Source organism: Phocoena phocoena, chromosome X (genome assembly GCF_963924675.1).
Source record: "Phocoena phocoena chromosome X, mPhoPho1.1, whole genome shotgun sequence".
Lineage (NCBI taxonomy): Eukaryota > Metazoa > Chordata > Mammalia > Artiodactyla > Phocoenidae > Phocoena > Phocoena phocoena.
In genome coordinates this window covers 112,803,068-112,830,232 of record NC_089240.1, presented here as the reverse complement: position 1 = coordinate 112,830,232, position 27,165 = coordinate 112,803,068, and the positions used below count along the sequence as shown (strand labels likewise).

The 27,165-nt window shown below is 40.4% G+C and overlaps 1 protein-coding gene across 4 annotated transcripts in view; it reads left to right on the top strand.

Annotated features, from left to right (window-relative positions):
- Positions 1-27,165, top strand: part of GPC3 (glypican 3) — a 446,037-nt gene that overhangs the window by 246,863 nt on the left and 172,009 nt on the right. The gene's annotated exons all lie outside the window — the stretch shown is intronic.

Sequence of the window (27,165 nt, the reverse complement as noted above, 5' to 3'; positions counted from 1 at the left end):
CCTCTGACTTTTTGTAAGGCTGTGCATGTTCTCTCTGGCTTTGACAGTAAGTGGCTTAGGATTCATGTTCCCTTTTTGCTAATTTCATCAGTCTGCCATTCAGACTCTTTGCCTAGGTGCGGCTTTCTTCTTACCCATATTCTGTGATCAGGTCCCTGGGCTCGTGTTTTCTAGATCCTTATCTGGATCCTTGAAACTTGTGGCCTGAGTCTAGGATCTAAATTACCTGCCTGTTTCTCTTTCCCTTTCTTCACTCCCATCTCTCTCTTTTTTTTTTTTTTTTTTTTTTTTTTTTGCGGTACGCGGGCCTCTCACTGTTGTGGCCTCTCCCGTTGCGGAGCACAGGCTCCGGACGCGCAGGCTCAGCGGCCATGGCTCACGGGCCCAGCCACTCCGCGGCATGTGGGATCTACCCGGACCGGGGCACGAACCCGTGTCCCCTGCATCGGCAGGCGGACTCTCAACCCCTGCGCCACCAAGGAAGCCCCACTCCCATCTCTTAATACAGCATCTAGATTTCCTTGCTTAGAGTACTAGCCAGAAACCCCACCCCAGCCAACCCTCCTGGGCCTGGCCTTGGATTTCAAAGTGACAGCAGAAGAGGAAGAAAGAAAGAAACACTCCTTGAATGCAACTTTCAAGGCAGTACACAACTCTCAAGAAGTAGAGAGTGAAGCCATCTATATGCGGAGCTTTACTCTGCAAAATTAAAGAGCCTATCTGATAAAAAAAAGGGAGGAAACCTATCAGCCCAGCAGCTAGAAAGCGTTAACATAGGGAAGACATTTCCTTGTTTTATCTTTCAAGCCAGAATGGGGAATGGAATGTGGCAGACAAATCAACAAGACAGAAAAGTGGGGGTTAGAAGCACAGCAAAGTAAGCAAATGAGATATGGCTGCATGTTGTAAAGACAGGAAAAACAAATACTAAGTGGGTATTTTAGTAGCATCTGTAAGTTCTGGGATCAAAGGAAAAATCCATAAATACTTCAAGATGTTTGCTTTGTATTGTTTGGCTAATTGGCCAAACGTAATATCAACTTAAAGGGGAAAGTGAAACACTTAAGTGTAGACATATAGACAAATAGCCCAAGTTAGCAGAAGCATACATGTCCATAAAAGAAGACCATGAGAACCTGGAACTTCATTCTTGGGATTGGCCTCATGGCATTTTTGAAAGCTGGGGTTCTGCTCTGTCAGGGGTGCCACAGGAAGTATCCTCCCAAACCACAAGCTTCCCTTAATGGTCTGTTCTTAAAAACATCCTAGGGAAACACTGACCTTGGGTTAGGACTTTGGTTTCTGTTATTGAAACCTCTCCATCTCTGATCCTGGAAAATGTTCTCACTTTTCTTGGTCTCTCCCCCTTCTTTGTCCTGTAGGTGGTATAAAGTTGTGGGTTTTTTTCAGTTATATGTATATATTCCTTTTCATATTCTTTTCCATTATGGTTTATCACAAGATATTGAATATAGGGCTTCCCTGGTGGCACAGTGGTTGGGAGTCCGCCTGCCGATGCAGGGGACACGGGTTCGTGCCCCGGTCCAGGAAGATCCCACATGCCGCGGAGAGGCTGGGCCCGTGAGCCATGGCCGCTGAGCCTGCGCGTCCGGAGCCTGTGCTCCACAATGGGAGAGGCCTCAGCGGTGAGAGGCCCACGTACCGAAAAAAAAAAAAAAAAAAAAAAAACTACAATGAGGCACCACCTCACACCGGTTTGATTTGAATATTTTTAGGTGGAGAAGACAGAATAATTCTAAAAGCAAACCTTGGAAGCATACTCACTATGTCATATCAAAGAAATGGATAGTATGGTAGAAAGAATACTGCCTTGTTTGTCAGAAGCCGTAGGTTTTACACTGCTTTGACATTAACCGGTTTGTCTTTGGCAAATCCTTTGCCTCAAATCATATGCCTCAGTCTTCTCACCTTCAAAGTAAGGAGACTAGACTAGATCTTTGAGGGTCATTTCGAATGTAGCATTCTCTAAATATAAAGTGAAAAATTGGTTAAAAAAATAAACTTTAATTTGATAAAATTCAACATCCATTCATGATAAAAGCCCTTACGAAAGTGGGTATTGCAGGAACACCTCTGAACGCAATAAAAGCTGTTTATGGCAACCCCACAGCAAATATAATACTCGTCAGTGAAAAGCTGAAAGCCTTCCTGCTAAAATATGAAACAAGACAAGGATGCCCACTCTCACCCTTTCTATTCAGTATAGTATTGGAAGTCTTAACCACAGGAATCAGACAAGAAAAAGAAATAAAAGGTATTCAAATTGTAGAGAAGAGGTAAAATTGTCATTATATGCAGATTATTATTATTTAAAATAACATCTAAGGTGCTTCTTGATTTTCTTTGCTTTTTGATTGTAGGATTCCTAGAAATCACAATAAGTACATCATTAATACAGATTTCAATGCCAGACTATTATGAGCATTTTTATGTGAAGAAGAGAAATAAAATAGGCAGAGGATGAAATTTCTTGCCAAGATACTTTGGATCTGTGTTTTTACAAGTTACCTGAGAAATTGTTTATGCAGAAGGAATCAAATATAAATATGCTGGCTTCCCTGGTGGCGCAGTGGTTGGGAGTCCGCCTGCCGACGCAGGGGACGTGGGTTCGTGCCCCGGTCCGGGAGGGTCCCGCATGCCGCGGAGCGGCTGGGCCCGTGAGCCATGGCCGCTGGGCCTGCGTGTCCGGAGCCTGTGCTCCGCAACGGGAGAGGCCGCAGTGGTGAGAGGCCCATGTACCGCAAAAACAAACAAACAAACAAAAAACAAAACAAAAAAATATATCTAAATATGCAATTGAGGCTTGCAGAACGTCTTAAATATGGCTCTCTATATAAATAGTGAGTAGAAACTGTCAGTCTTGTTTCTCCCTGCATAGACCCTTGCACAAGTCTAAGCAAATCAATATAAAAGTGTTGCTCAGAATGTGCTCCAGTTACAGCCAGTTAAAGGTCAGCATATATAGTTTACACAAAATAGATGAGCAGGAACAAAGGTATCTGTAGTGCCATGAGGGATGATTCTATTTCATTTGCAGATGAGTACTACAAAGGTCATTGAAAATGCAAGATGTAAATCATTGTTGTTTTTTTAATAAAGCATTTTTTCTAGGTTTGGTCTTTCAGCCAGTTTTATTCTCTTGTTTGCATGCATGCCGTAGTCGTTAGTACAACTGAATTATAGAATGACCTACACTGTTAGACTGTTAGGCTGCTTGATTGAAATTATCTTTATAATGGAAATCAGAGAATACGTTTAACCTTGTTAGAGCACCACTGTACCGTTGATTAATATATAAAGCAAGTCATAAATTTCACAGTGAGCTATTTATTTCCAGACAATCTTGTGAAAGCAGTTTGGGCTGTATTATAGAAACTTTCTTCATACCTTTGTCAGGCTGACACTAATGGTCCTGATTATTTCTAGGACTTTCAAAGCATCAGTGTTAATTAAACTAATGCTTAAAAATACGGGTAGAAAAGAACATTTGACTATTATATCTTAAATGTTTGACAATGTGTGTGGCACTTCTTTTGTTAGCCGGTTAATTTCAGAAAACTGACTTCATCTGATAAGGTTTCTCTCCAGTAGCAAATGCTTGCCTGACTCAGTGGTACTAACCAATATTACCAAGGTCACAGCTTTATCTATATATCAGATGAGTACTTTAGATATGTTCTGTCCTGGATTGTACGATGTGAATAAAAAGATTTTTTAAAAAGCCAGTCCCTGGCCTCAAAAGAGTTTGTGGTCTAGTGAGGGATACAGTCAAAGAAACAGAGATCATCCAATGCACAGTCTAAGGATGCAGGTTAAGGGGGCATCTAACCTAGCCTGGGGACATCAGGGAAGGTGTCCTAGGGGACTTCCACCCAAATAAAGGCTCTTCTAGCCAGTGAAGAGGTGAGCACAGAGTTTGTGGGGAATAGATGACTGTTGGCAAGGAACCACAGAGGCATGGGGCTTAGGTAGAGACTAAGGAATAATGGAAGGAAGAAGGTCTTTCTTACTCACTTCCAGAACTCGTCCTATGGCCCAGACTTCTGTCCTGAGCAGTGCCGGGCCACCCAGATCCTGATGCCTTGTATCAACTCTGGAAGAAAGGAGTCTGATATACTGCCTTTCCCCAAGACCCACTGTAGCTGGCTCCAGCAGCAAGAAGACAGCATGGTGGCTGGAGAGGTCAAACCTCCCACACTGGACCAGCCACCTGCATATATGGGAGGTTTGGAAACAGGAGCTTGTACATCTGGGAGGGCCTGGATTGTTTCCAGAAAAGAAAAAGAAAAGGTTTGGCGGGGAAGGGAACTGGTCCTGTTTCTAAAGAAACCACTTTCTATAGAATTTTACCCTTACTTTTAGACTCCTATTAGGGGAATGTAGAACTAATTAAGCCACCCGAATATCATCAATAATTTTTTCTACTTGAGTTTTATGAGTAGTAATTTTTTAAAAGCCCTCATGAAGTCACTGAAAAGCTAATGCACAGCTTTTCAGCATACTGCCCTTCAAGACTCAAGTTTTATTTGATCATACATTGCATACAAATAGTTAACTACTAGCTTCCAGAGTAAAATGTACTTACTGTCTCAGATCGGATACATAGCTTTAAAAGTCAAGCCATAGCCAATCTTTGTTTTTAGAGAACATTGCTAAAGGAGATACCAAGCAAAATGGCCTGGGTGATATGATGCTGAGGTCACTAGGCTGGATTGGTGCACTTTTAGTTAATGGGAATGGAATTGGGTAAGCTCATTGAGTCCAGGATGGTTTTACGTAAATTTTGCACTGGCAGAGATTCATAGGATGATTCCTGGTTCTCACGTGAGAAAAATATTTCCTAATAGGTAACTTTGCTTCCTGTCTAAATTCTCTTTCATCTTCTCCTTCCCTTCATTCCTTTCCTTCCCCCTTACTCCTCCCTCCTCTTCCTTCTCATTCTTCTTCAAGAAAGATGTACTAGTGAGAACAGGTTGCAATTTCCTTTCAAGGGAAGACCTGCTACATGGTGTTTTATCTCCAGAGGCCGATCTTTAACTGAAGAAGTGAAGGCAGAGGATGGGCATTGCCACACAGGCCACTGGCATGGGAGTGTAGCAGTTGGCTTGTGGGGAGAACTAGAGCTAGCCTTGTGCCTTTCCATTGCCTTTAGGACAGTTTTCAGGACTCAAAGTGGAAACTCAATAAAACTTTCAGAAGCAAATAAATAGAACCTAGAAGGCTTGTTTCCCTGGGGATGGGGAGGTACCATATGTCAGTTTCATGTTTTCAATCAAAAGGCTATGGCTTCATCTAAATTGTAGTAATAAGTATTTGCTTTCCAGAGATTCTCACTGAAACGACAAATGTTTTAACTCTCATGCACTTTTCCCTGGCCAGAGAAAAATCCAATATAAAATAAAATGCCCTTAAGAATTTCCTATAAGACAATTTCCTGTACGATGTGCTATCATTATCTAACATATTTATGAGGGAGTAGTTATAACATTTGTTTGCCCAAGAAACACTGGGACCCAGACTGTGGCTATAGTTGTGCTGTTTGTAACCTTTAGAGCTTGTTTAGTCCAATCGTATCCTTGTACCAATGAGGAACGGGAGAAGCAGATCAGGGAAGAGAGCTGCATATAGAGGAGAACGGGAAGGTGGAAAAAGTCGTGGTAAGAGAGAGTCGAGAGGAAGAATATAAACTATGTTAAGAAGTACCCTGTGTCACTTTTAAATTTTTTAGGTAAGATTAGGGAGTGGAGTGACTGGGTAGGCATGCAGAATGGATTGGGGGAAAGGGAATTAACTGTTTATTGAGTCCCTTTTATATACCAAGCTTCTTGCTAGGCACTTAATATAGATTCTTTCATTTAACCCTCACCACAACCACATAAAGTGGAACTTATTATTGTCCGCATTCTACAGATGAGGCAGCTGAGTCTTAGAGGAGTGAAATCACATATGTTTTCTTTCCCTTTAAGACGAAGCAGAAGACCTGGGATCAGATGTCTATGTTTTGGGGGCTCAAGTGAAGCACCTTGCCTCCTGGCCCATGTTGCCAAGTCTGTAACCTGGGAGTAAATACAAAGACTGACATGTCAGTCATGAAGTCAATACACAGAGAGGGGCAAATCAGAGGTAAGAAAGTTAGATCTGGAGGGACTTCTTGATAGGAAGAGCACATGAGTGCCCAGCTTGTTCACTGGACAACATACAAGGCCACTCAGATAGGGACTGACTTTGGAGGATCCATTTCAAGTAAAATCCTCCTTACAGAGTAAACAGAAAGATTTGTGAGCATGGAGGTAGGTGGGGAGAAGGAATATTTGAACACATAAGAGCAACAATAGGAAAACAGACAGGAGAGTGACTGTCTGCTGAGAGGGAACCCTGTGAGAAGAGGACGGGAGACTGATACATCAGAGAGATGAGTGACTAAGACAGTGAATGAGTAGTAGGTGACTGCAAAAGACTACAGGGAAGGGCTCCCCTGGTGGCGCAGTGGTTGAGAGTCCGCCTGCCAATGCAGGGGACACGGGTTCATACCCTGGTCCGGGAAGATCCCATGTGCCGCGGAGCGGCTGGGCCCTTGAGCCATGGCCGCTGAGCCTGCGCGTCCGGAGCCTGTGCTCCGCAACGGGAGAGGCCACAACAGTGAGAGGCCCGTGTACCGCGAAAAAAAAAAAAAAAGACTACAGGGAATTCCTCATAGCTCGGTTTGCTCTTTGGACATTTGTGTAAGGAATATTTTTATGGAGCGATCTATAAAACTGAATGCTAACCTCATGTAGTCTTTCTACTTCATGTGTTTTTATTATGATTATTTAATTATTTGCTTTTTAAGCGTTTATTTTGACTCATTAATCCAGATTCCTTGTCTCAGAGTTGATATTAGAGGCAGTGTCCTGAGGGAGACCTGTTCCTTTTGCAGAGAAATTGGAACCTGGATGTCAGTGTGTTCTTTTGTTGCTGAGCCGCCAACATTTGGATCAAAACAATCCATTTCTGATTCATGTATGTTATTAGCTCTGGCAGGATAGCAAGACGTGAGGCAGATACTGTTTTGTATATTAGAGAAACGTAGATAAGGAAACAGAATGAAGAGATTGTCTTTATTAGAAAAGCAATCTTTTGTGATATATCTTAGCACCAAGCAATGAGTTTTTGATAAAACTGAGTAGATAGAGCACTCATATGTCCAGCCTCGCTCCCTCTCTTTGGCCGCAGATATATATGATTTCATGACACTAGCAAGAGGCCTGCTGATTTGTCAGTTAATCAAAAGTTGCTGAAGGAATGTCAGTACAAGAGACGCTAATCATCATCTTGTCTTTTCCCAGTAACTCTAATGGACTTCCAGTGTCCGAGCTGCCCGTTCTCCACGGCAGCGTTACTAACACTAGTACCTGTGCCCATGTTGTAAAGGGTGAGAATCTCATTTTGTTTCTCTTTCTCTTGGTAAAAGAGTGGGGGCTGACTCCTTAGAAGATCTGGAAGAATTATTATCACCAGATATGTGTAACCAAGTGTTGCTTTTCCTCCCTTTCTTCTTTGGCCATATTCTCATTTCTCTATCACACTTGCCCTCCTCCAAAAGCAGGAGCAGGAGCCCTGCTCTCACTCCCTGTACATCGACTCCAAATGAAGTAATTTGATTTTTCTTCAAGTGGAACAGCATGTTTCAGGTGTCCCCAATCCAAATGGGGTTGTGCAGCTGCCATGCAAGCTGTGGAAGCAGCATAATTGCGCCTACTGGTATTTTGTAAAAGAAGTCACTAAGTTTGTGCAAACGATCCCCACATGGGCAGAAGCCGATGTTACAACAGGGATTTTTGCCAAAAGCACCTTTCCTCCTTGGAACAAACCTGTTTTGCAGTTCTCCTGTAGAGGCGAAATGATTTGTCTAAGGTGAGTCAGTAGCAGAGCTGAGATTATTTCTATTTACAATATTCTGGGGTTTTTTTAAACATCTTATTGGAGTATAATTGCTTTACAATGGTGTGTTAGTTTCTGCTTTATAACAAAGTGAATCAGTTATACATATACATATATCTCCATATCTCCTCCCTCTTGCGTCTCCCTCCCTCCCACCCTCCCTATCCCACCCCTCCAGGCGGTCACAAAGCACCGAGCTGATCTCCCTGTGCTATGCGGCTGCTTCCCACGAGCTAGCTATTTTACGTTTGGTAGTGTATATATGTCCATGCCACTCTCTCGCTTTGCCCCAGCTTACCCTTCCCCCTCCCATATCCTCAAGTCCATTCTCTACGTCTGCATCTTTATTCCTGTCCTTCCCCTAGGTTCTTCAGACCCTTTTTTTGGCGGGGGGGTATCATAAAAGGAACTTTGAAATTAGTGGGCGATTCTCTGTGGCCTGACCTACAAATCTGCTCTGAGCCCTAGCTGCCCAAGGTAGTGTGCTCTCCTGACATGCTGCAGACTGTCTGATCTGATGGTGTGTATCAGGAGCCCAATATATGGCCCCCAAATTTCTATTTCTTTATTTTTCATTAAGATTTGTCACATCACTATGCTAAATTATGAAACCTGTTAAAAGATCATGGTACAAGGAGCAAACTTCTTGTCCAAGCCTTACTTTATTATGGCTGCTGTGAAACCACCAGGGGAAAAATGGCAGAATGATGGGAAGAGAAGGAGACATCCTCTACTTTCAAAGGGAAATTACTTCTTATTCCTTGCACCAGTCCTGCTCTTAGAGCCATGGAATTTTAAGATGCCAGAGTTGGGAGTGATTATTTAATCCAATCCCTTCATCTTATAGGTGAGAAAACTGAGGCCCAGAGAAGACCTTACCAAGGGCACAGAAATCACAGTAGCAGGGCTAGGACCATAGCCTTGGATATTCACACTCCTACTTCAGTGACTCAGAAAGAATGAGATGGCTTTTAAAGTTCAGATATGGGGCGCCTAAGACACATTTCAAGTAAAGTCCTCATTACTCTTCAGCATAAATAAAAACAGGTCCCATTTTTTTAACCCCTGTGTCCAACTGGAGATTCACGCAATGTGGGTGTTACTTGAGACCATTCATTGTTAAGGAAGAAATATAGAAAACACTTGGCCAGGGTTATTTCTGTTGCTACTCATTGTTTTTTTCCATCTTCTTGAAGACCACAGTTTCTTTTTTTTTAATTTATTTTTTAAATTATTATTTATTTATTATTTTTGGCTGCGTCGGGTCTTCATTGCCGTGCACCGGCTTTCTCTAGTTGCAGTGAGCGGGGGCTACTCTTCTCAAGCTTCTCATTGCGGTGGCTTTTCTTGCTGCAGAGCACGGGCTCTAGGCGCATGGGCTTCAGTAGTTGTGGCACGCGGGCTCAGTAGCTGTGGCTCGCGGGCTCTAGAGCGCAGGCTCAGTAGTTGTGGCGCACGGGCTTAGTTGCTCCGCGGCATGTGGGATCTTCCCAGACCAGGGCTCGAACCCGTGTCCCCTGCATTGGCAGGCAGATTCTTAACCACTGATTCTTAGCCACCAGGGAAGCCCAAGACCACAGCTTCTTAAGTATTAACCTTCAACTAGGTGAATCTTTCTTTGATCTTCAGTTACTCCCAAAAAGTTTCCTCAATAGGGACTGTAAACAAACATATTAGGATTTGGAGTTTTAGGTACTGGTTTCAAGGCCCTATTTTGTCCCTTATTAGCTGTGTGGCCTTCAGCAATCACTTAACCTCTTGAAACCTCTCTTGGTAAAAAATAGGCATAATATCTTGCTTCACAGACCTGGTTATAATGCTCCTGTGTCATAACGCAGTATGGACAAGGGCTTTGTAAAGAGCAAAGGGCTATAACTAACCAGAGCGTTGATTATGAGAACACCTACCATACAGATTTCTTGAAACTAGTCTGAAGTATCCTCAGTTCTTGAATGATCTATTAAGCAATAGAACAGTCATCTCTCGATTATTCACACTAATGGTGGGGTAGAGGAGCACAGATAACACAAAACAGCAATGCATCTAGATACTATTTCTATTTGAGTTTATCGTATTTGGGAAAGCTTCTGAAATCTCTTTGCAGAGAGCGAAATTCAGCTGAGATGTAATTCCCTGGGCCTATCCAGCACTTCCAAAAGCAGGCCGTGTGCAAGTCCCTGACCTTCCCTGGGCCTTAGTTACCTACCGGTAAAAGGGAGAATTGCCCTAACTGACTACACGGTGCTTGCCAGCTCTGACATCCATGTGTCTGTGAGTCTAAACATGGAAGGCAGCAGGAGAAGCCAGTTTGAGATGATGCCCAAAAGTTCTGTGAGGTGGCTGCAAGTTGTACGAATACTAGGAAAAAATAAGAATCACAAGCTGCCAAAATAGTATTACCTCACTAGCTGAATAGGCAGAGAGAAGACAATCCGGGGGTCTAAGAAACCGTGACTGACATTTAAGAAGAGATTGGAGGAAAAAGTGAAAATAACATATGTAGAAAGAAAGGGTTAGAATGATAGCAGTGTTCAACGCTGCTGTCACAGAGGAAATGTGCAAGACGAGTCTGCTATTTCTGTTCAGGGGTCACAACTGTTCTCAATTTACCTGATTTTGTTCTCTCCTTTCAATCACGTCCTTTTCAAAATTCATCTCAGCAGTGTTTCTGAGGCTTTCTGATTATAACTTTTGCTAAAACCAAGCAGCAGAGGTCTGTCTATAGTGCAGGGCAATCAGCAGAGACTCGAAGTATCGATCAGACTATGTCTTTATGTAGATGGACTGTAGCTAGTGGGTTTGACTGAAGTTACCGCAGGAACGATCTTAGAACAGTGTTGCTGCCTATCAGGTTCACAGCTTACCATACAGTTTTAGGAATGGTGCGTGCCTGGCTACATACAGTGGTTTTTTAATGTTTGCATGAGAAATGGAGTATGAAAATAATGTATGTTGCATTCTAATATGTTTTCCTTTTAACCCATCTAATACCCCTTCAGCCTGTCAGAATTTAACAACAGTGATAATGATAGTGAGTAAAAGAAGATCCAAAATTAGGCTCTCCTGACATACTGTACTGTGTGGTGGTCGCCTGTACCCTGGGTCTCTTTGAAAATTGGGACAGCAGGGACCTTGTTGTAGGTGATTTGGGATTCTGTGATAGGGTGGTATGTAATGTTACATGATAGTCAGCCCCAGTTTTATATACCATGCATTTCCCAGAAACATCTTAAATCAGACTCAGGTTTTAATTGTGCATAGTGAATAGGAACAGAAACATGAGTAGAAATGAGCTATGAGAAATGAAGTACAAGTGCATAATTAGTATCAGATAAGTGACAAACTATAAAGGGGTTAATCAGATTGTATCCACGTATATAATGTCATTAGTAGTATTTCACTGTTGAGTTAGAAGAGTTCTTTAGCTATTCAGAATACTAGACCCTTATCAGATATATGATTTGAAAATAATATCTCCCATTCTGTAGGTTGTCTTTTCACTTTCTTAATAGTGGTCTTTGAAGCATGAAAGTGCTTAATTTATATGAAGTCCAATTTATGTTTTCTTCTGTCATTTATGTTTTTAGTGTCATATCTAAGAAACCATTGCCAAATAAATCCAATGTCACAAAACTTTATGCCTGTGTTTTCTTCTAAAAGTTTTATATTTTTAGCACTTAAATTTTGGTCTTTATCCATTTTGCATTGATTTTTGTTTGCGGTATGAGGTAGGGGTCCAAATTCAGGGATATGTTACCGGACGCAGCTTGTTAGAATTTTGTCGAGGATTTTTTAGTCTATCTTCGTAAGTGGCATCTGTCTGTAGTTTTCTTTTCTTGTGATGTCTTTCTCTAATTTTAATATCAGGCTAATGCTGGCCTCCTAGAATGCTCACTACTCTTTCTGAGGTTCAGCCATTTTCTTGAATAAATGCTCCTTGGATCACTGAAGTCCTTTTGGTAATTTCCAGAGCTATGAAAAAGTTGATTCTGACTTTTTTTGCCAGTTTTTTCACAGCTTTTGTGAGGGAGAGAATTCTCCCAGATCCGTCCACTGAAAATTTTGCTGATGTCCTACTATTAATATTTTAATAATATGCAATAAGCATGTAATATGCTTAATTTTAATAATTAAGCAATTTTATTGCTTAATTTATCATTCATTCAACAAATGTTTATTAATCACCTAATACGTAGAGTGTTTTGCTAAAGCACTGGAAATACAGTGATGAACAAAACTGCTTTTGTCTGTGTCCTCATGAAGCTTACACCCTTGTGGAGAAAGAGGCTAAAAGAAGTAATTACAGTGTAGTGTGATAAGTGCCCTGATCAGGGAAGTATAGAGGGCTGTAGGAGGTTGTAGAATGGGATCAAATTCAGACTTTGGGGAGCAGGAACAGTATATGGGAGGAAGTCAAATGTAAATTGGAACCCAAAGAACAAGGGGATGGTTTCCAGGCAGAAGGTAGAGCATGTGTAAAGGCTTGTGATGCTATGAAGGAACTAAGCATAGAATGTGATGGGAGGAGGGCGACATGAAGCTAGGAGTTTTGCAGGAGTAAGATCAAGGATCTTGTAAGTGGAGTTAAGATATATACTTTATCCTAAGGGCTATGGGAAGCCATTGAGGGCTTTTAAGCTGAGTAATGATGTTATCTTTGCTGTGACTCCATCACTCATAATACATAGTAGGTGATAAATTAATAAGTTAGTCTTAATAAATAATATTTTATTTACTATAAATTCTTTATAGTTTACTCATAAATTATTATTTTCAGATTATTCTGGGTGTTAGTGTAGAGCACACTTTTGGTGTCAGGACTCTTTTTCACTCCTAAAAATTACAGAAGCCTCCAAAGAGACTTGTTTATGTGAATTATACCTATTGTTATTTATTGTATTGTAAATTCAAACAGGCTTTAAAATATATTTATTTACTATTTTATTTTTAAAATAATAATTAAGTTATCACATGTTCACTTTTTTTTTTTTTTTTTTTGTGGTACGCGGGCCTCTCACTGCCGCGGCCTCCCCCGTTGCGGAGCACAGGCTCCGGACGCACAGGCTCAGCGGCCATGGCTCATGGGCCCAGCCGCTCCGCGGCATGTGGGATCTTCCTGGACCGGGGCACGAACCTGCGTCCGGCCCTGTATCGGCAGGCGGACTCTCAGCCACTGCACCACCAAGGAAGCCCCACATATTTTTTTTTCTAAGAAAATAGATATGTTTTCCAAAACAAAATACTTTAGTGGGATGAGTGGTATTGTTTTTTACATTTTGTAAATCTCTTTAATTTCTTCTGACTTAATAGTAGACATCTGGATTCTCATATCTGTTTCTGCACTCAATCTGGTTAGACTGATGAAAATTCGACCTCACACGGATATACAGGTAGAAAAAGAACAGTGTTTTAATACACTTTTAGGATAATTAAGGCTATATTTCTCTGATATTACACAAAAATTTGACAAGGGATAGTTTCTTAAAGGTTAGCTGCAATATGGAATCTGAAATCATATCAATTAACTTTTCATTTTCTGTTACAAAAAAATCTGTCTTGCAGTTTTAGTGGATCTTTAGCCATTGTGTGATTTTGTATCATTTGAAGAATATTGGTTCACTGAGTTATGCAGATCTACCAAAGGTTAACGCACTTCACTATACAACATCAGAATATCATATACGTTAATATTACTACATTCTCATCAAAAGCCTGTAAGTATGAAGCTGTCAAGCTCATAGTGGAAGATATAAGTTTTTCCAAATTCTAATTTTTGCTCGATAGTGAAAACTTTTTTTTAATTTAAAGACTTTATGTTTTAGGAGCAGTTTTAGGTTTACAACAAAATTGAGAGGAAGGTACAGAGATTTCCCATATACCCCCTGTCCCCACACATGCATAGCCTCCCCATTATCAACATCCCTCACCAGGGACTTCCCTGGTGGTCCAGTGGTTAAGACTTCACCTTCCAATGAAAGGGGTGTGGGTTCGATCCCTGGTTGGGGAAGCTAAGATCCCACATGTCTCATGGCCAAAAAAACAAAAAAGAAAACATAAAACAGAAACAATATTGTAAGAAATTCAATAAAATGGTCCACATCAAAAAAAAATCTTTAAAATCCTTAACAAACAAATAAAAAACAAAACAAAACAAACAAACAAAAACCCTCACCAGAATGGTCCTTATTTTCTTTCTTTCTCTCTTTTTCTTTTAAATTTTAACCAAGGCTGCACCTACATTGACACATCATAATCACCCAAAGTCCGTAGTTTATCTTAGGGTTCACTCAACATTGTATATTTTATAGTTTTGGAGAAAAGTATAATGACATATATCCATCAATGTAATATCATACAGAGTACTTACACTCATCTAAAAATCCTCTATCCTCTGCCTGTTCATGTGGGCCCCTATCTCCCACCATGGCAACCACTGATCTTTTCATTGTCTCCCTAGTTTTTCCTTTTCCAGGATATCATCTAATTAGAATCATGTCATAAGTAGACTTTTTCATGTTGCCTTCTTTCACTTACTAATATGCATTTAATATTAGTAATATGCATGCATGTTCCTCCATGTCTTTCATGGCTTGATAGCTCATTTCTTTTTGTGCTGAATAATATTCCATTGTATGAATGTACCACAACTTATTTATCCATTCACCTATGAAGAGACATCTTGACTGCTTCCAAGTTTTGGCAATTATGAATAAAGCTTCTATAAACATCCTTGTATAGGCTTTTATGTGGACATAAGTTTTCAGCTCCTTTGGCAAAATACCAAGGAGTGTGCAATTGCTGGATCATATGGTAAGAGTATGGTTAGTTTTGTAAGAAATCACCGAACTGTCTTCCCAAGTGGCTGTACCATTTTCATTCCCATCAGCAATGTATGAGAGTTCCTGTTGCTCCACATCCTCTTCAGCATTTGGTGTTGTTAGTGTTCCAGATTTTGAGCATTCTCATAGCCAAAAGAATTCTATGGCCATTCTGATAGGTGTATAGTGGTATCTTGTTTTAATTTGCATTTCCCTTATGACACGTAAGGGATCTTTTCATATAATGTCTTTGGTTTTGGTATTAGGGTAATGAGTGGCTTCATACAGTGAGTTAAGATATATTCCCTCTCCTTCTATCCTATGAAAGAGATTGTAGAGAATTGGTATAATTTCTTCTTTAAATGTTTGATAGAATTCACCAGTGAACCCATCTGGGCCTGGTGCTTTCTGTTTTGGAGGGATATTCATTATTGATTCAGTTTCTTTACTAGATATAGGCCTAGTCAGATCATCTACTTCTTCTTGTGTAAGTTTTGGCAGATCATGTCTTTAAAAGAATTGGTGCATTTCATATAGGTTATCAGATTTGTGGGCATAGACTTGTTCATAGTATTCTTTTATTTCCTTTTAATTTCTTTTCATTTCTGATACCAGTAATTTGTGTCCTCTGTCTTTTATTCTTAGCCTGGCTAGAGGATTATGAATTATATTGATTTTTACAAAGAACCAGCTTTTGGTTTCATTGATTTTTCTCTATTGATTTCCTGTTTTCAGTTTTACTGATTTTTGCTCTAATTCATATTGTTTCTTTTCTTCTGCTTACCTGGGATTTAATTTGCTTGTCTTTTTCTAGTTTCCTAAGGTGGAAACTTAATGATTTTAGAACTTCCTGATTTTTTAATGTATGCATTTAATGCCATACATTTCACTCTAAGCACTGCTTTCACTGCATCCCACAAATTTTGATAAGTTGTACTTTCATTTTCTTTTAGTCTTCTTTGATCCAACTGTTATTTAGAAACGTGTTATCTTATCTCCAAGTATTTTGGAATTTTTTGGTTATCTTTCTTTTATTGATTTCCAGTTTCATCCTATTGTGGTCAGAGAGCAGACATTATATGATTTCTTTGCTTTTAAACATGTTAAGGTGTGTTTATAGCCTAGAATGTGGTCCATCTTGGTGAATGTCCCATGTGCATTTGAGAAGAATGTATATTCTGCTGTTGTTGGATGACATAGTCTATAGATGTCAATTATATCCAGTTGATTGATGGTGTTGTTAAGTTCCACTATGTCCTTACTGATTTTCTGCCTGCTGGAATCTGTTTATTTCTGAGAGAGGTGTGTTGAAGTCTCTAACTATGATAGTGGATTCATCCATTTTCCCTGGCAGTTCTATCAGTTTTTGCCTCTTGTGATTTAATGCTCTGTTGTTATGTACATACATGTTAAGAATTGTTATGTCTTCTTGGAGAATTGACCCCTTTATCATTATGTAATGCATTTTTTTTAATCCCTGATAACTTTCCTTACTTTGAAATCTGCTCTGTCTGAAATCAATATAGCTACTCTTGCTATCTTTTGATTAGTGTTAGCTCGGTATATTTTTCTCCATCCATTTAATTTTAATCTATATGTGTCTTTATATTTAAAGTGGGTTTCTTGTAGACAGCATATAGTTAGGTCATGTTTTTTGATCTACCCTGACAATTTCTGTCTTTTAATTGATGCATTAAAAGTCATTGACATTCATAGTCATTATTTATGGAGTTGGATTAATGTTTACCATATTGGTTACTGTGTTTTCTATTTGTTGCCCTTGTACTTTTTTCTTGGTTTTGTCTTCCACTCTTCTGCTTTTTGTGGTTTTCATTGAGCTTTTTATGTGACTCAATTTTTTCTTCTTTCTTAGCATATCAGTGATAGTTCTTTTAAACTTTTTTTATTGGTTGCCGTGGAGTTTGCAGTATACATTTACAACTAATCCAAGTTCACCTTCAAATAACACTATACCATTTCACAGGTAGTGTGAATACCTTATAATAACAAAATAATCCCAATTCCTTCCTCCCATTTCTTGTATCATTGCCATCATTTCATTTATATATAAGCATATATAATGATATATGCATAAGATATATACATAAGCATACATAATCAAACACACTGTTACTATTAGTATTTTGAACAAGCTGTTATCTGTTAGATCAATTAAGAGTAAGAAAAAAAGTTTTCATTTTTATTTCACCTTCACTTATTCCTTCTTCAGTGCTCTTCTTTCTTCATGGAGATCCGAGTTACTGACCTATATTATTTTCCATCTTTCTAAAGAACTTCCTTTAACATTTCTTGCAAGGCAGGTCTACTGACAACAAATTCTCTTAATTTTTGTTTGAGAAAGTCTTCATTTCTCCTTCACTTTTTTTAAAATAAATTTATTTATTTATTTTTGGCTGCGTTGGGTCTTCGTTGCTGCGTGCAGGCTTTCTCTAGTTGTGGCGAGCGGGGGCTATTCTTCATTGCGGTGCGCGGGCTTCTCATTGCAGTGGCTTCTCTTGTTGCAGAGCACAGGCTGTAGGTGCCCGGGCTTCAGTAGTTACGGCACATGGGCTCAGTACTTGTGGCTCACGGGCTCCAGAGCACAGGCTTAGTAGTTGTGGCACATGGGCTTAGTTGCTCCACGGCATGTGGGATCTTCCCGGACAAGGGCTCGAACCCGTGTCCCCTGCATTGGCAGGTGGATTCTTAACCACTGCGCCACCAGGGAAGCCCCTCTCCTTCACTTTTGAATGGTAATTTTTCAGATTACCCTCAGAATTCTAGATTGGTGATTTTTTTTTGCTCTCAATACTTTAAATATTTTACTCCTCTCTTTTGTTGCTTGCATGGTTCCTGGAGAGAAGTCACATGTAATTCTTACCTTTGTTTCTCTATAAGGTATTCCACCCTCCCTGTCTTCTTTAAGGAATTTTTCTTCATTCCTGATTTTCTATAATTTGAAAATTGTATGCCGGTTGTAGGGTTTCTTTGCGGGGGGGGGGGGGGGGGGGGGGCATTTATCCTGTTGGATGTTCTCCAAGCTTTCTGGATCTGTGATTTGGTGTCTGATGTTAATTTGGAGAAATTCTCAGTCATTATTATTTCAAATATTTCTTCTGTTCCTTTCTTTCTTCTTCTGATAGTCCCATTATGCATGTGTTACACCTTTTGTAGCTGTCCCACAGTTATTGGATCGTATATTCGGTTTTTGTCTTTGTTCTCTTTGCTTTTTGGTTTTTGAGCATTCTATTGACGTATCCTCCAGCTTAGAGATTCCTCAGCTGTGTCCAGTCTACTAATAAGCCCATCCAAAGGCATACTTCATTTATGTTAGTGTTTTTTCTCTTTAGCATTTCTTTGTGGTTCTTTCTTAGGATTTCTGTCTCTCTGCTTACATTGCCAACCTGTTCTTGCATGCTGTTTGCTGTAGCCATTATTAATAAATCATAGTTGTTTTAAATTCCGAGTCTAAATTCCAACATCCCTTCCATGTCTGGTTTTGATGCTTGCTGTCTCTTCAATTTGTGCTTTTTGCCTTTTAGCATGCCTTGTAATTTTCTTCTTTTTTTTTTTTTTTTTGTAATTTTCTTCTTGATAGCTGGACCTGATGTACTGGTAGAAAGGAACTTCTATAAATAGGCCTGTAATGAGATGGTGGTAAGGTGTAGGGGTAGAGGAGGCATTCTACGGTCCTATATTTAGGTCTCGGTCTTTTAATGAGCCTCAGCCTCTGGACCATGAACCTCCGAACTCTTTCTCAGCCTTTATTAATTCCACCTCCACTATTAGGTGGGACAGGATGATTAGAGTGGGCTGGAGTTGGTTATTTCCCTTCCCCAGGTGAGTTAGGTTCTGAAAATACTCTAGCAGGTTAGGCTTTGGTTAACTAGTTTCTCCTGAGGACAGGCCTTGTTGAGAAGAACAGAGTGCTCTGGTGTATTTCAAAATGGTTCCTTTTCTCCTCCCGGTGCTGGAAGCATGAGGGAATTTTTCTCAGATATCTACTCTGGGATTCTTTTACTCTGGGAATCTGGTCAAGCTCCTGAATGTAAAATTCACAACATTGTGGAGATGTTAACTTTCAGAGTTGTCTTCTTTGAGCCTCCAGCAATTTGTCGGTTACAGTTCGTTTTCCTACGCCAGCACTGGCTCCCAAGGCAGTTTCTGCTCCGGTAAGGTAAGCCCTTACTCCCTGTATTTGTCTGACTGTGTCTCCAGTCTTGGTGGCAGTGGTTTTACCATCTCTCCCCTCTTATAGATCCAGGAAGAGTTGATTTTTCCGTCGGTTTAGCTTCTTACTTGTTTTTAGGATGGAGTGGCAACTTCCAAGTTCCTTATATGTGGAACTGGAAACCCTGATAGTGCAAATTTTATCATTGGTTACAAAGTGTCAGTTGTTTTTTTTAAAGTAACCGGCTCACTTTGCTCCTTTCCAAGAAAATGCCTGCCAAATACTTAAGTTTGTTAACAGTAGTTTGCTTGTCAGTCTTTCAAGTGAAAATAATGTTTCATGAAAAACGTGTCTAGTTCATCTCATAACTCAGTCAGGCATGGGCTTTTCCTCTATTTGACCATTATACTGCAGTACGAGGCAGAAGTACTTTAGGCATACTTCCCATTTTCTCACACATAATAATAAAGAGACGTGTCAAGGGTCAACATTTACTAAAATTTTTACTGTTTGTTCAAGTACATTCTTAAGTGAAACTGGCTTTTTTAAGAACTGGGAGTGCTTAGCAGTGAAAACTACAATGACTCCTATGAGAGTTTGGTAACTCTAACCTGCCTCACGCTAAGGTACCAGCAGTTTTACCTGCCGTATCTTTTGCACCGTCAGTGGAAATGTCCTCACATTTTTGAGGATAAATCATGAATTTCAACAGCATTATTCAACCCTGAATATTTCAGCACTACTCATGTTTTTTTCCCCAAGCTCTCATATTATAGATCTTTTTCAATGATTAGTTGGTACTGATACTGAATGGATACAAGCAAAACAGCAAGTCCAGCTCGTGTCTATAGATTTGTCCATCTGAAAGGCAAAAACACAATTCTGCTGGGGAGATACTGACTCCATGTTTATGTTGTCAGCTAAATCTTTAATTTGGTGAGTTAGCCTCTTTGACTAGAAGGTGGTATGATTTCCTCTACAGTTCTCTGCTACTAGGTGTAGGTCTCCAGCGACTGTACTACAGTGGCTTACCCTATACTATGTTTCAGTTGCTTTTCCATTTCTATTTTGAAAAACTGCAACAAATAATTTTGGCTTTTAAAGATCTCATAACATTACTTTTAAATATTTAATTCCTTTTTCTTTAAACTCTGAATGATTTTCAAGATGACTCTACAAGTTAGCTCACACTACAATACTATTCTGAAATGTTCTGTTGAATCAGACAGTCAGATGAATTACTGGTGTCTATAAGGCCGAAGGAATGAGCTTTTGTCGTATTTTTGTTTCTTAGAGTTTAATCTATAATAACAGTTATAGTTAATCTTAAAACTTAGATTTTTTCAAAAAATGTTTAAATATTATTGCAAATAAGACTACAGGCTGTATTTACTAATGAGTAGCATAACAGACACGAAACTTCAAGATTTTAAAATAATTTATTAAATGATAATGAAGTTAGAAAAATTATAGTAGGCATAATCTAAGTAGCCAATGAGAGAGCACTAAGGACTGAGAATAAATTAACCTCTGAAAAAATATATACTCGTGCCCTAAAGCTGCTATCTTAGAAAATTCTAGAATACACAAACCCATATTCCAGAGCAAGGATGTCATTACACAACATGAAGCCTCTGGAAAATTACTCTATGTATTTGTGAGGGAATAAGACTGAAAAGGGCAAATAAAGTCAGTATTTTTATAATAGGTTTGACTTCTAGGCCCTCCTGAGAGGATCTCAGAGAACTGCTGTTAGTAGGAATGAATTGGAAGAGGTCAAAAGTGGAGCTTGGGAGACCAATTAAGAGGATGTTGGGATGGTCTGTGTAGTCGTGGTTTTCCAACTGGAGGGTGCATCAGATCGCCTGGAGGGTTTATTTAAAACAGGTGGCCAGACCCTACTCCAGGCATTTTTGATTCAGCAGATTTAAGGTCGGGCCTCAAACTTTGCATTTGAAATGAGTTCCCAGGTGAGACTAATTGCTGCTTGTTTTGGAGCCACACTTTGAGAACCACCGCCCTAGGGCCCTGCTACTCACCTCAGACCTCGGCCCAGATCTACTGTGTATGAATCTAGATGGGTAAGATTGCCAGGTGATTTGTATACATATTAAAGTTTGAGAAGCACTGCTCTAAGAGTTAATGATATCCTAAGCCTGAGTATGGAGAAAAGTACAAAAATTTAAGTTATTTATAAGAGAGAGAAAAATAAGACTTTGTGGCTGGACGTAGAGAAGTCAGGGAGAGGGAGAATTTACCAGAAACGCTTCAGTTTCTTCCGGTTTGCACCACTGAGTAGGTGATGATTCCTTTTCACTGGGACAGGGAACACAAGCAGATGCGTACATCTGAAGGAGTGGTGTTTGAATTCAGTAATGAGTTTATTGACTACATGAAGATCTCTTTTAACCTCCACAGTATTTGTCATATGTGATTAAGCAATAATGTCCTGGGCTCCTGGTGCTGAGAAGGGATTGGTATTGCATGAAAAACGTTAGGCACACGTGCAGGGTTGTATTTCCTGCTCAGAATCCACTTGTGGCGGCTCTACATTAGTAAAATGCAAGTCTCTTCCACAAAAGGATTTTTTTAAACCTTTCTCCCATCCCCACAGCATTCATTTCCATGGACACAAGCAAACAGGTTAGAGGCACAGGGTAACTGGCAAAGATCACGTACCACCCATCAGTAACTAGAGCCCTGAAGAACAGAAGGGGATATTCCGGGTGTCCCAGAGCAAGACAGATCAGACTGTGATGCATGAACGATGTGGGCAAACTCAATATGGCTCCCTTTCAGAGTGGGAACACAGTCTCAGCAAATACTTGCACTGTTTTCCCAAAGTCCCCCTTTAAAAGAACTCCTCCAAATATTACTTACAGCTAGCTATGTACCTGACCAGCTGAGCCAGGACTCTAACACAAAAAGTGGGCTGCAGAAGGTAAGCAGTTCCCTCTTGCAGAATGAATGAGTCAGATTTCTATCTGGATGTGGGAGACATTACACTTTCATCCATTATTTTATTTGATCCTCACACGTCTGCCAGGTACGGCAGGTGTTATTATCTCCGGTTTTCAGGTGAGGAAGCTGAGTTTGAAGGAGATTAAAAGACTTATCTAGAGTTATTGAAATGGTAAGAGGATGAGCTGGGACTGGAACCAAGGTCTCCTGACTCCAACTTGTGTGCTCTTTTCACTGTAGTATAGTGCTGTAGTTCAATTTAACAGCAGATTGATCTGTAGGACATTGGTTCCTTTTAAAAAACATTCCAGTTCATTGAAAAGAGCTGACTTGAACGGAATGTTCAGACAGTGGCACCTGATTCCTTAAAATAGCCTGGTTCAGAATGCATTACAGATTATTAGTGAACTTTTATTTTAATGGTCATGCAATTAATGATGAGTCACAGCAAATCTCTGGGGGGATAAAATGCTTACATTGTTACCAGGCCTGTTCATTATCCTCTGTGCTCTATATCCAGACCAATCAATAGATAATTAATAATGATGTGCTTACTGAAGTACAAGGTTATAAATTAATTTAATACTCATATGCATATTTTCTGGAGGATAAGTGAGTGGAAACTGCCTGCCATGCCCATCTCATTGTACGAAAACGTATGTAATTATTACCAGCATATAATAAGAATGGTTCGCCCAGCCAAATGTTTGTACATTTCTGTTAATCAGTATTCATTTGAGCTACTTCCTTGCAGTTTGTGGAAGCAGTGCAATCAGTTGAGTAGTGTGGCAGATTTAAATCAGTAATAAAAGCCCTGGGGAAATTAACAAGACAAAACATTAACCACAGACTAAACATTAACATATATTAGCATTTTTATTATACCTGTAGAATTGTTAAATGGCACGGTTGCTACTATTTAAAAGTTTATGTTGTATATCACATAATTTCAATGTATATTTTGTTTTTAAACTTTTAAGATTTAATTAAGTGAAATTGAACAATGATACAATAGAAAATTTAACAGAATGAACTGAAGTTCATTATTTTATTCTAACTGGAAATGTATGGCATTCCCACCCTACGCTACCCCCAACCCCAAGGTACCCTAAAAAAAATGCCACAGGTAATATTCCTCCAGAGTGGACCACAGGGTCAGAATTGATATTTAAATTGCATAAACATAGAGGAAGTTTTTTTTTAATTTTTTTATTTTTTAAGTAAATTAATATTTCTGAAGTAGCATAATTTCAAGTTTTCAAATGCACTTAAAGCTTTACCAGAACTTTTAAAATCATATATTTTTAAAAATAAGACTTAAGATACAAATATATCTGTTTTATCTATTAAGTATTTTTACAGGAGAATATCATGATAGATTATGTTTAAATCTTGTTTTAAAACTTTATTTTTTTTAACATCTTTGTTGGAGTATAATTGCTTTACAATGGTGTGTTAGTTTCTACGGTATAACAAAGTGAATCAGCTATACTTACCATATATCCCCATATCCCCCCCACTCTTGCCACTCCCTCCCACCCTCCCTATCCCACCCCTCTAGGTGGTCACAAAGCACCGAGCTGATCTCCCTGTGCTATGCGGCTGCTTCCCACTAGCTATCTGTTTTACATTTGGTAGTATATATAAATACTGTATGCTATCACATATGCAGAATTCTCTTAGCTTTTGTTTGTCTGTAAAGGTTTTAATTTCTCCGTTGAGTGTGAATGAGATCCTTCCTGGGTAGAGTAATCTTGGTTATAGGTCTATCCCTTTCATCACTTTAAATATATCCTGCCATTCCCTTCTGGCTTGCAGAGTTTCTGCTGAAAGATTAGCTGATAACCTTACGGGGATTCCCTTGTGTGTTATTTGTTGTTTTTCCCTTGCTGCTTTTAATATTTTTTCTTTGTATTTAATTTTTGATAGTTTCATTAATATATGTCTTGGCGTGTTTCTCCTTGGATTTATCCTGTATGGGACTCTCTGTGCTTCCTGGACTTGATTAACTATTTGCTTTCCCATATTAGGGGAGTTTACAACTATAACCTCTTCAGATATTTTCTCAGTCCCTTTCTTTTTCTCTTCTTCTTCTGGGATCCCTGTAATTCTGATGTTGGTGCATTTAGTGTTGTCCCAGAGGTCTCTGAGACTGTCGTCAATTTTCATTCTTTTTTCTGCTCTGTGGTAGTTATTTCCACTATTTTATCTTCCAGGTCACTTATCCGTTCTTCTGCCTCAGTTATTCTTCTATTGATTCCTTCTAGAGAATTTGTAAGTTCATTTACTGTGTTGTTCTTCATTGTTTGTTTGCTCTTTAGTTCTTCTAGGTCCTTGTTAAATGTTTCTTGTATTTTCTCCATTCTATTTCCAGGATTTTGGATCATCTTTACTATCATTACTGTGAATTCTTTTTCAGGTAGACTGCCTATTTCCTCTTCATTTGTTTGGTCTGGTGGATTTTTACCTTGGTCCTTCATCCGCTGTGTGTTTCTCTGTCTTTTCATTTTGCTAAACTTACTGTGTTTGGGGGTCTGCTTTTCACAGACTGCAGGTTCGTAGCTCCCTTTGTTTATGGTGTCTGCCGCCAGTGGCTAAGGTTGGTTCAGCGGGTCGTGTAGGCTTCCTGGTGGAGGGGACTAGTAGTGCCTGTGTTCTGCTGGATGAGGCTTGAATCTTGTCTTTCTGGTGGGCAGGACCGCATCTGCTGGTGTGTTTTGCGGGTGTCTGTGACCTTATTATGATTTTAGGCAGCCTCTCTGCTAATGGGTGGGGTTGTGTTCCTGTCTTGCTAGTTGTTTGGCCTAGGGTGTCCAGCACCGTAGCTTGCTGGTCGGTGAGTGGAGCTGTGTCTTAGCGTGGAGATGGAGATCTCTGGGAGAGCTTTCGCCATCTGATAGTACGTGAAGTGGAGCCGGGAGGTCTGTGGTGGACCAGTGTCCTGAACTCGGCTCTCCCACCTCAGAGGCACAGGCGTGACACCCGGCCGGAGCACCAAGACCCTGTCAGCCTCACGGCCAGGTACATGGGGAGTTTCTTGCCTTTGAGGAAGTCTGAGGTCTTCTGCCAACGTTCAGTGGGTGTTCTGTAGGAGTTGTCCCACATGTAGATGTATTTTTGATGTATTTGTGGGAAGGAAGGTGATCTCCACGTCTTACTCCTCCGCCATCTTGAAGGTCCTTCCTTTCTCTTGTGTGTCATCATCCAGAGGAAGATGGTATGACAGTAGATGTCATTATGGTGTTCCAGGTACCCTCTGCTGAGCCAAGGGCAGTGAGAAAGAGGAAAATCCGTAGCATTCTGCCATCATCCAGTTGTGCAACCCTTAATAATCCTGTGTCTCTCTTTTCTTTTAGAGCACACTCACAGGGTCTCCGGCAAAGTCCGCTGGGGTCCCCGGGAAAAATAAGATGGAGTCTAGGTGATAAGGTCTACGTTCTTTCATGCCTAGTCTAGTTTCACTTGTCTGTAGAAGCCGGAAGTTTTATTTTTAATTCTTCAGGGTTCTGATGAATCCATTGGTGATCAAAGACTAAATTTATACCAGTTATTTAGCAACAGTTCTCAGAAAAGCACTCCTTGGTACCACAGTCATCAGCTGGATTCTAGCAGAATAGTTATTGTATAATTAAATAAAACTGAAAAGGTCCTCTAGAGGTCCTCAAGTCTTGGTGGCCTCAGGTACAGCTCTTGAGAGGGAACGAGTTGTACTGCTCCCTGAGTACAATGCAGTGTGACATCCATCTTCCCTGTCAAAAGCTGTCAGATTTCTGAGGGCAGACTGGTGTGTCCCTGGGTCTTCTCCTGCCACAGACTTAGGGATGGGAACTTTTCTCTTTCCACTTCTGCTTCCTCCTCTTCTTCCCCGTCCCTCTTCTATTATGGGCCATATAAGTTAGAACACACAGACTCACATACACACACACCTCCCTCTTACCTACTTCTTGAGAAGGAGAATGTAAAGTCGTACATCTGATTTTTAAATTGAGAGCAGAGTAGATCTTCTAGGGCTAGTTAAGAGTAGGAGAGAGTCGGGGTTTCCCTGGTGGCGCAGTGGTTGGGAGTCCGCCTGCCGATGCAGGGGACATGGGTTCGTGCCCCGGTCTGTGAGGATCCCACATGCCGCGGATCGGCTGGGCCCGTGAGCCATGGCCGCTGAGCCTGCACGTCCGGAGCCTGTGCTCCACAACAGGAGAGGCCATGACAGTGAGAGGCCCGCGTACTGAAAAAAAAAAAAAAAAAAAAAAAAAAAAGAGTAGGAGAGAGTCAGCGATACTCTTTAATGTAGTTGCACCCCCCCCCATTTTCTAATCTTTTTGGCTCTTATAGCTAAAAGCTTAAACCCGTTTTATTTTTGTAGGCATAGGATCAACCTGGAATCTCCTTTTGGCGGGAAACTATAGAGAATATACTCAGGCCAGACGTCAGACGAGCCCTGGGGTAAATTGTAGAAATTACAGAAGATGTTATAGCCAATGCAAGAATCTGACTTCAGGAGGCTGGGTCCGGGGATATCCTGCAGGCAGCAGCCTGGGCCTACTTGAGAACCACCTTTCCCACAGCCCACAGAAGTTGACATCCAGTGCTTTAGTATGGTTATGAAATCGCTCTTGCCTGGTGGGTCAAAGAGTTTACATCATTCCACAAGCAATACTGCCTGAAACTTAGGTTAAAATTGGGTGCCAGTTTTCTGTTTATCTTTAATAACTAGCCCTTCTTTGAAGTACAGTTTTACAGTCCTCATAATCATTATCTTTCTCCAATTATGGATGGGATGTCCACAGGACTGTAGAACTGGGCCACACCCAATACTGGGAGCCCCAGAGTCTATCCTCTTGACAGAAACCCATGGCATAGGGGGAAAAAGTGAAAAGAAAAACACAGGTTTTAAAGTCAGACAGGTCTGGGTTCGAGTCCCAGCTCTGCCCTTTCCTAGCCATTTGACTTTGTTTCGGTTCCTTAACCTCTGTGAGTCTCTTTCCTTATCTCTAAAATGGGGTCAATAATACCTGCATTGTATGCCTCAGAGGGTTGTAGGGCTCACCGGAGAGAATGGAGAATGGATGTAGACGTTTTCTGTGAAGCATTAGCCCGGAGTGAGGTATTGGTGTTGATGAGAAGCTTACAATATAGGCTCACTTTCTCTGCTCAGCCATCCTCAGGGAAAGATCAAGTCTGAGTTTTTGTCACCTGAGAGTTCCTAGAACCAACGATGAATGGGGGTCCGAGGATGAATGTAACCAGTGGCGTATCTTGCCATGTCAATTATGGGGT